Source organism: Triticum dicoccoides, chromosome 2B (assembly GCF_002162155.2).
Source record: "Triticum dicoccoides isolate Atlit2015 ecotype Zavitan chromosome 2B, WEW_v2.0, whole genome shotgun sequence".
Classification (NCBI taxonomy): Eukaryota; Viridiplantae; Streptophyta; class Magnoliopsida; order Poales; family Poaceae; genus Triticum; species Triticum dicoccoides.
Window position 1 is genome coordinate 761312190 of NC_041383.1, and position 10851 is coordinate 761323040.

The window sequence follows — 10851 nt, forward strand, 5'->3', positions numbered from 1 at the left end:
AACGACGGATCCTCATCCGGTACGATGGATGAGGGACGTCAAGGTGTTGCTGTGGACGACGTCGTCGGGGAAGAGGCTCCGGCTGGGTGGCGGACGAAGCAGGGTGTGGCGTTTCGTCGCGGGTTTTCGCGGCCTCGGTGTATGAATGGGTAGGAGGATGGGATGGCAGTGGGGAACTGAAGGAGTCCTAGATTAGGGGGTATATCCGGACAGCCGGACTATGTACAACGTCCGGACTATTTAAGCGTGAAGATACAAGACTCAAGACTTCGGCCCGTGTCCGGATGGGCCTCTCCTTTGCGTGGAAGGCAAGCTTGGCGATCCGGATATTATATTCCCTTCCTTGTAAACGACTCCATGTAAACCCTAGCCCTCTCCGTTGTCTATATAAACCGGAGAGGTTGGTCCTTAGAAGGCCGATCACAATTACAATCATACCATCATAGGCTAGCTCTTAGGGTTTAGCCTCTACGATCTCATGGTAGATCTACTCTTGTACTACCCATATCATCAATATTAATAAAGCAGGAAGTCGGGTTTTACCTCCATCGAGAGGGCCCGAACCTGCGTAAACATCTGTGTCCCTTGCTTCCTGTTACCATCAGCCTTGACGCACAGATCAGGACCCCCTACCCGAGATCCACCAATTTTGACACCGACATTGGTGCTTTCATTGAGAGTTTTTCTGTGTCGTCGCTGTCAGGCTCGATGGCTCCTTCGATCATCCTCAACGACACTATCCAGGGCGAGACTTTCCTCCCCGGACGGATCTTCATGTTCGACGGCTTCACACTGTGGGCCAATTAGCTTGGCCACCAGGAGCAGATCGATAGCTATGCCCCCGGCCACCAGGTCAGGTTCGTGAACTTGAACTACACAGCGGATATTCGCGGGGACTTGATCTTCGATGGATTCGGGCCAGCGCCAGAAGCGCCGAACAGTCACGATGAGCACGGCTTAGACCTGCTGTCAGATGTTGCACGGGATATCACCCCGGCAGAAGCCTCGGATCTAAATCCGAGGTAGGTTGCGTTGCCTAAGGACGGAGGGCTAGACCCCGCCCCGCAGGCCATACCCTCGTTGGTGATGGAGCCAAACACAGGTCTCACCTCTGAGGGAGCCCGTGACTCCGGACCCCCGGATTCATATCCGGATGTAGGTTCCAGTCCGCGCGCCCCCGAGCCCGCCGATCCTGGTTGGGCTCCGGTGATGGAGTTCACCGCGGCGGACGTCTTTCAGCACTTGCGCTTCGGAGACATGCTGGACTTATTGAAGTCTCTATCTTTGTCAGGAGACTCCAGGCCGAACTATGTCCGGCTCGAGTGGGAAGCAGACAACGACGGAATTCGTTGCCCACCCACCACCCACTTCATTGCCACGATCGATGATCTAACCGACGTGCTTGATTTCGACTCCGAAGACATCGACGGTATGGACGACGATGTAGGAGAATTACAGGAGCCACCACTCATCGGGCGGTGGACGGCCACCTCCTCATACGATATATATATGGTAGACACTCCGAAGGAAACAAATGGCAATGAGGTAACGGAGGATAACCCCTCGGGAAGAAAAACAAAGCATGGGCATCGTCGGTGCCGCTCCAAGCCGCGCCACAGCAATACCGGCCCCAGAGACGAAACTAATCTAGATGGCGCCGAAGAAGAATATGACCCTGACCAGCCCGCCTTCGAGCAGGCCGAACAGGAAGATGAGCAGATCAGCCCAGAAGAACATGCGACAGACGTATACCCGGAGGAGGACAACTACATGCCCCCCTCCGAAGATGAGATTAGCCTCGGCGACGATGAATTCGGCGTGCCTGAGGATCCCGTGGAGCAGGAGCGCTTCAAGCGTAGGCTTATAGCCACTGCGAGGAGCCTGAAGAAGAAGCAGCAGCAACTCCAAGCTGATCAAGATCTGCTCACAGATAGATGGACTGAAGTCCTTGCAGCCGAAGAATATGGACTCGAACGCCAAACGGCTGACCGGCCACCCCGTGGACGGGATAAAACGGGATACGAACCCCCACGCCCACGCCGATATACTACGGCCCAGGGAAACAAGCAAGACCTGCAAGATATTCTGGAAAACAAAGCAGGACAGCCAAGATCGATCTACGGATCGCGGGGGCGCGCCCCAGCGCATGACGATGATCGTCGCGCCGGATACATCATCAACAAGTCCGACCGGGCCGAACACAACAACCCAGACCAATTCGAGTTGCATAGCCACATAGCCCGACACAGAGGCGCCGCACACCCCCTCTGCTTCATTGATGAAGTAATGGATCATAAATTCCCAGAAGGGTTCAAATCCGTAAACATCGAATCGTACGATGGCACAACAGACCCCGTAGTATGGATCGAAGATTTCCTTCTCCACATTCACATGGCCCGCGGAGATGATCTACACGCCATCAAGTATCTTCCCCTTAAGCTCAAAGGACCAGCCCGGCACTGGTTAAACAACCTGCCAGCAAATTCCATTGGCAGTTGGGAAAACCTGGAAGATGCATTCCTTGATAACTTCCAGGGCACATATGTGCGACCACCAGACACCGATGACCTGAGCCACATTAATCAACAGCCGAAGAGTCAGCCCGGAAATTCTAGACTCGGTTCCTTACTAAAAAGAACCAAATAGTTGACTAGCCGGACGCCGAAGCCCTGGCGGCTTTCAAGCATAATATCTGTGACGAGTGGCTCGCTCGACACCTCGGCCAGGATAAACCCAAGTCTATGGAAGCTCTCACAACCCTAATGACCCGCTTTTGTGTGGGTGAGGATAGCTGGTTGGCTCGCAGCGGCACCACGCCACATTCCGGCACTTCAGACGACCACGATGCTAACGGCAAGCCACGGCGTAACAGGCATAAGAGACGGAACAACGACGACAACACTGAAGAAACGGCGGTCAACGCCGGATTCAGCGGATCTAAGCCCGGTCAGTGGAAAAAGTCGTTCAAACGAAATAATCAGGGACCGCCCAGCCTGGACCGCATACTGGAGCGCTCATGCCAAATTCATGGCACCCTGGACAAGCCATCCAACTACACCAATAGAGACTGCTGGGTGTTCAAACAGGCCGGTAAGATAAACACCGAAAACAAGGACAAGGGGTTGCACATCGACGATGACGAAGAGCCCCGACGTCCGAATATGGTGGGACAAAAGAAATTTCCCCCCAGGTGAAAACGGTCAATATGATATACGCCACTCACATCCCCAAGCGGGAATGGAAGCGAGCACAACGGGACGTCTATGCGTTGGAGCCAGTCGCCCCCAAATTCAACCCATGGTCAGCGTGTCCGATCACCTTTGATCGTAGGGATCATCCTACCAGCATCCGTCATGGCGGCTCATCCGCATTGGTCTTAGACCCAATGATTGACGGATTCCACCTCAAGCTAGTCCTTATGGACGGCGGCAGCAGCCTGAACCTGCTTTATCAGGACATAGTGCGCAAAATGAGCATTGACCCTTCAAGGATCAAGCCCACCAAAACTACCTTTAAAGGTGTAATTCCTGGAGTAGAGGCCCGCTGTACGGGCTCTATATCACTAGAAGTGGTCTTCGGATCCCCGGATAACTTCTGGAGCGAAGAGTTAATCTTCAACATCGTCCCTTTCCGCAGTGGCTATCACGCACTGCTCGGACGAACTGCATTCGCTAGATTCAATGCGGTACCACATTATGCATACCTCAGGCTCAAGATGCCAGGACCGCGTGGGGTCATCACTGTCAATGGAAATATGGGCCGCTCCCTTCGAACAGAAGAACACACGGTAGCCCTCGTGGCAGAAGTACAATGCGGCCTACTCCGACAAATCAACCCGGCGACAACTTCAAGCACAGTCAAGCGAGTCCGGAGCACCCCGCAACAGGATCATCAGGAACACCAATAGCGTGATTAGCAGTTCGGCCTCCGCTTAAGCCCCTTCAAAGCGGCATTCGTGCCACGCGTACACAATTACCCACTCGAGATACCATGGGCATAGGCGGAGGCGCATCAACGACTCAGTCACTAGTGCGGGTAACCGCCAAATACCTTCATACTCTTTCCCTCTTACATTTCAGGACACTGCGTTAGTGCAGCATCCTTAGAAGAGCTGAATTGCCAGACTCACATGGGAGAGACATCCAAGGAGGCAGCAGACATCGTGCACAGAAGGAAATACCCCGGTGGAATCTATTTACGATCATTATACCTGCTTTATCTATCTGTACACAGCCTGCCCCTGGACAGGACATGTCAAATAGTCCTATTTTATCTCTGCTTAATGCATCCATTGTAAACATACGCTTAAACATATTTTTCGTCAATGGGAGATTATATATAGCGTCAGCTTATTATCCTTATTTGAGCATTTTCTTCTCTTATAAATGTTTATTTGGTATTGCATCCGTACACCTTGGTACGGTCAGTTTGCCAGGGGCTTCTCATGGCGCCCCGTAATATGGCAAATAAAGTCCGAACACTTTCAACAGTGCGGCACCCCGAACTTATAGCACTATATGCATCTGCTCCGAATCATGTCTTGGGTCTACAGTTGGGATAGCCCGGCTCCCTTGTTTTAGTGCCTTACGTTCCGTTATATCGGCTAAGGTAGCGCAGGGAGAACTACTGCAATTGTGTCCTGGTTCTTCCGGACGAGCACCTCAGTAGAGAAAGCCGGACACTGACCAGCATGATGTGGTGAGAGCTGGTCGCTGTTCGAGAGGTCTTAAAATCCTTAAAGATTTTCCGCTTTAGGCGATAAATCGGCTTCGTCCGATCTAGGCGTGTATAGCGCCCTGATTCGGCCTTCCGGATTCTAGGGGCTTCACCGAAATTTAGAATTCTAGACTTCTATGGCTAAGTGAAAGTTATAAAGCCGCATAGTCTGATTGCCTTGTTCGTTGCACCGGACACCTCCTTAAGGGACCAAGCATTTGGATAAAGAGTGTCCGGATTTTCCACGAACACTCCAGTACTAGTTACGTGGGAGAGGAAGCTGACGACTGGCCTACTTTCAGAATTTTATAAACAGCCGCACAGAAGGAAATATTTTAAATAACAAAAGCGCTACATAGCAAGTAACTTCGTCTTTAAATTACAATAATGACAGTGGTGAATTCAATCTAAAATGGCGTCCTTGGTACACTCATCGGCGACGAGACGAGCACCCTTCATCACGCCATCGTAGTACATCTCGGGATGGCGATGCGCCTTGCCCTCCAGCGGCCCATCCTTGACCAGCTTCTCCGCATCCAGCTTGCCCCCATGCACCTTGACGCGGGCAAAAGCCCGGCGGCACCTTTGATGCAAACGGATCGCTTGATCACCTCAAGCCGCGGACAGGCATCCACCATCCGCTTGATCAGGCCAAAGTAGCTACTGGGCAGGAACTCACCCGGCCACATCTGGACTATGAAGCCCTTCATAGCCAGCTCGGCCGCCCTGTGGAGTTCGACCAACTGCTTCAGTTGGTCGCTCAGAGGCATCGGATGTTCGGCCCCATCATACTGGGACCAGAACAGCTTCTCCATTGAGCTCCCCTCCTGGGCATGGTAGAACTCCGCAGCGTCTGATACGCTGCATGGTAGATGTGCAAACGCCCCTGGAGAGCTCCGAATTCGAGTAAGTAAAAGAAACGCCTCCTCCACATGTTTGCTTTGCATAAAGAACTTCTTACCCGCAGCTATCTTTTTGGACTCTTGGACCTCCTGCTGCGCTTTCCCGGCTTCGGCCTTGGCATCTTTCAAATTTACAAGGGCCTTCGCAAGCTCGGCCTCTTTCACTTTCAGCTCATGCTCCACAGACTCGCACTTCTTGCCGAGGTCCCGGAGCTCTTGTTGTACCTCGCCCGCTCTAGCACTTTGCTTTTCGCGCTCCTTACATTCCGAGGCCGCCTTGTCTTCAGCCTCGGACAACGCCTTCTTCAGGGACGCCACTTCGACGGTGGCCCCTGTTATACAGTCACGACACTTAGGTGTTAGACTCACCAATTTTGACTATCATCAAATACATAAGAGAGGGAATCACTTACCCTTGTTCTCTTCGAGCTGCCTCTTGGTGAGGCCGAGCTCTCCCTGCGCCTGCTCCAGGTCCCGTTTCAGTTCGGCAACCTCGGTAGTACGGGCAGCAGGAGCAAGCAGCACAGCCTGCTTATTCACAACAATACTTATCATTAGACTCCTGCGGATTATAATTGACCCTCCGTTTGGCTTTTCTTTCCAAACACCATACAAAGTATCAGGGGCTACTACCTATCGGGTGGTAATTTTGCACATATTTATTACTTACCTCAAATCCTGTTAGGAGGCTGGTGCAAGCTTCGGTTAGTCCGCTTTTGGCGGACGAAACCTTCCGAATCACTGTACTCATAAGAGTACGGTGCTCTTCATCCATGGAAGCACCGCGAAGCGCTTCCAGCAGACAGTCCGGCGCCTCATGCGCAACGGAAGTCCGCGACACAGACGGCTCGCCCTCCCTTAGGCTTCCGGCACAACCTTATGCCGAAGACCCTTTCGGATCCCTAGGGCCTTCTTCTCGGCCTTCTTCTCCGGCACCTTGTACGGTGCTGGGACCAGCATCTCCGTCAGGAGAACATTAGCTGGGCCTTCTAGCAGCGGAGCCGGACAGTAAACCTCCTCCGCTGTCTCCACATAATCCTGAAACAAACATGCATAATTTCTTAAGGATCTCCCATGAATATACTGGAAAGAATCGGGTCCGGTGGCAGTCTGAGAATTCACCTGACTAGGAGCCCGCGCGGCGTGAAGCCCACGGTCCTCGGATGTGGGAGGAGGTACTTAAGATTCCTTGAACAATACCTTCCATGTGCCTTTGTGCGTCATGTCATAGAGCTTCAGGAGCGTCCGATGTTCGGTCGGAACGAACTCCCACAGATTGACTGCCCGCCTTTGGCAGGGCAGGATCCGGCGAACGAGCATGACCTGGATCACATTGACAAGCTTGATGTTCTTGTCCTTCATGCTTTTGATGCATGTCTGGAGTCCGGTCAGCTCCGTAGAATCGCCCCAGGACAGGCCCTTCCTTTCCCAGGAGGTGAGCCACATGGGGGCTCCGGATCTGAATTCGGGGGCCGCCGCCCAGTTGGTGCCAGACGGCTCGGTGATGTAGAACCACCCTAATTGCCATCCCTTTACAGTCTCCGCAAAGGAGCCGTCGAGCCATGTGACGTTGGGCATTCTGCCCACTATGGCCCCTCCGCACTCCGCTTGTTGGCCACTTACAACCTTCGGTTGCACACAGAAAGTTTGCAGCCATAGGCCGAAGTGAGGCCGGATGCGGAGGAAGGCCTCGCATACGACGATGAATGTCGAGATGTTGAGGATGAAATGGGGCTAGATCATGGAAATCTAGCCCGTAGTAGAACATGAGCCCGCAGACGAAGGGATGGAGTGGAAATCCCAGTCCACGGACGAAGTGGGTGACGAATACGACCCTCTCGTGGGGTCCTGGGGTCGGAATGACCTGCCCGGCATCTGGTAGATAGTGCTCTATGTCCGTGGCCAAGTATCCAGCCGCCCGAAGATTCGTGATGTGTTTCTCCTTGACGGTGGAAGCCACACACTTGCCTCCTGCTCTGGACATGTTTGGCTGTGCGGAGAAGACTTGGGCTTGGGCGCTGGAGCTCGAGGGGGCAAGAGTGGGAAAAGGTGGAAGAAGGCCTGGGTGAAAATGGGGAAATCTTATCCCTTTATGTAGGAGCCGAGAGCGATGCGCCTCCCCACTTGCCCGTTGAGAATCGCTTGTTTCCCAAGCACCACGATTAATGGCGTGGTGAGATTACCCATACCCGTATTGATGAGAATCCCGTGATAAGGGGACACGATCTCTGTTTTGACAAGACGTATCAAGGAAACCGCCTAGCAATATGCGCTGTAGCTGGTTGTGGGAAAACAGATCGAATAATGATCCGACCGTATGACATATCACGCCATCAGAAAAAGTTGTCAGCAGATTGCATTTGTGAAATATCATTCTCTCCACGGTGGCATATGAAGATCATCTCGCAGATCCGGACACGGTCTAAGTGTTCGGTGATTACTTTGGAGTATTCGGAGGAGGAACCCGCCTTGCAATGCCGAAGACAATACCGCGCGCCGGACTCATCGTCATTGAAGCCTGGTTCAGGGGCTACTGAGGGAGTCCTAGATTAGGGGGTATTCGGATAGCCGGACTGTGTACAACGTCTGGACTATTGAAGCGTGAAGATACAAGACTCAAGACTTCAGCCCATGTCCGGATGGGACTCTCCTTTGCGTGGAAGGCAAGCTTGGTGATCCGGATATTATATTCCCTTCCTTGTAACCGACTCCATGTAAACCCTAGTCCTCTCCGGTGTCTATATAAACCGGAGAGGTTGGTCCTTAGAAGGCCAATCACAATTACAATCATACCATCATAGGCTAGCTCTTAGGGTTTAGCCTCTACGATCTCATGGTAGATCTACTCTTGTACTACCCATATCATCAATATTAATCAAGAAGGAAGTAGGTCTTAACCTCCATCGAGAGGGCCCGAAACTGGGTAAACATCTGTGTCCCTCGCTTCCTGTTACCATCAGCCTTGACGCACAGATCGGGACCCCCTACCCAAGATCCGCCGGTTTTGACACCGACAGGAACCATGGCTTAGAGACACGCTTGTCCGAAATGTGGGGTAAGTTACGAAAGTACCCCCCACCGATTTGAGGCGGTTCTTTCAGTTCAGGGGTACCATGGGCATTTCGCGTGTCGGGATTTCACATGAGGTGGGAGTTTTCGCGCGCGTTGTAATTTTGGAATAGCAAGGCGCGGGTTGAGATGGAGTGAGTTGTCGGAGCACAACGAGACAAAGATATATTTTAAATATTTCGGGCTAACAAGGCGCGGGCTAAAATTTCCGGACAAACCTAATGTGTACTATACCAAATCAATGCGCACTACAAATGTCATTCAAAACTTTGAATTCATGTAATGTTCAATTAAAATATTTTGCTACGTGTATAATGCATGCAACCTACTACTCAAATGAACGTTTTAGTGCATTCCAAACGTATATACTACCGCTTCAATATGAACTAAATTTTAATAAGATCTACAGTAATGATTGTTCTGAAGTCAAAGCATTTCAATTCGTTTCTTTGTTTTAATAAGATCTACAATCATCATTATTGTCAAGTTAAACCATCGTTTGTGTATTATCTTCACAACACACCACATGATTAGTCTCAAGTTACATATGAACTATGTGTACTATATGAACCCAAACTAGATTTTTTGAATCCACTTTATTTTGATTTCAAATCACATCACATTTCTAGCTCTAGCTAGATCTTCATAATCTAAACCATGTCTCATATGTATAATGTGTTTATCACATTATGTATGGTGCCCCGCCCCCTACGCCTACAAGTATTTAGATGTGAGTTGCAAACACCACACATTACCACAAATTCAAATAAAATGTGAGAATGTTCGATACATAGTATTGTTTAGATTGCTCGATATTTAGTTGTAAGCTGCAAACGCCACACATTATCACAAATTCAAATAAAATGTGAGATTGTTTGATGTATAGTATGGTTTAGATTGTTTGGCATTTAGCTGTGAGTTGGAAACGCCATGCATTATCACATTATGGTATAACATGTGCACAAGACATGTATCACTGCTATATTCATGCATGCAATGTTTAAAACACTATGATCTCCTATTCAAATATACGAATCCGCTTTCATATCAAATTATGATCTTTGTTAGTCTCTTACACCCACACAATCCTCTAACCTTTGTAGCTACCACTAACTTTCTCTCGTGCATGCACACGCCCTCCTCGCCCTCCCCCTCCCTCGGCATTCTATCCACCGGGCACATTCATTTTTTTTCTTTAGGTCGTTCTCCCAGAGTCTCCACAACTCCTTTTTGACACACACCGATCGATAAACCTCTCCAGCGATGCCTGCCTACAGCATACACACACAGCTTCAATCTCCTCCTTTATGTGTCCTTGCCTCGTGTCTCTCGTACGGTCAGACACACGTGTAAACTCTCGCCCCTCTTTTCATCGATCTCACAACCGCACACTCCTCCCCCTATCTAGCTAGTAGTTGGGCCTCTCGCACCACCTCCTTGCTCCATTCTCTCTGTCTATCCGTCTCGCTGGGCCTTATTTGCCTCTAACAAATTGACGTACACCGACCGATCTCTCGCTATACATATAGCCAGCTAGGTCCTTATAACTCGTTTTTACCCACACGTCGATCGATCTACCTCATTAGTTGTGTCTCTCCCTTCCTCCGACAAACAACAATTGATCTACCAATCTAGTTAGGTTTGCTTACCAAACACATGGTTCCCCTTCATCATCCATGGGTGCGTCCCGACAGATCTATCACGCACAGGCACACATAGAAACACATCCCCACTCTTATTGATCACATTGCAGTTCCACCCTCAGTTTGTCTAGTAGGCCTCTCCCAACATCTCCGAGAAGCAACTCCATCACCCATCCAGCAATATACCCCTTTCCCTCCCTCTCCCTCCCTGTCTCTCTCCTCTCTCTCTCTGTCCCATCATATTTCCTATCCTTCAGTTATGTATGGATGTCGACCGATCTCCCTCCAGACATAGCTGGGTCTCTCCTTCTCAACACATATACGAGTCGTTCTACCTCTATAGTTAGGCCTCTGCCTACCCCTCCCCCACCCCTCCCGCCCACACACACCGATACATCAAGCGCTCTAGTCATGTCTCCCTGCCACACACAAACTTGACATGTTCCCTCTAACGTTCTGGTAGGCCAGTCGCCCTATATCTTTGAGTTGCACACACACACAATTTCGATGGCTCTCTTCAT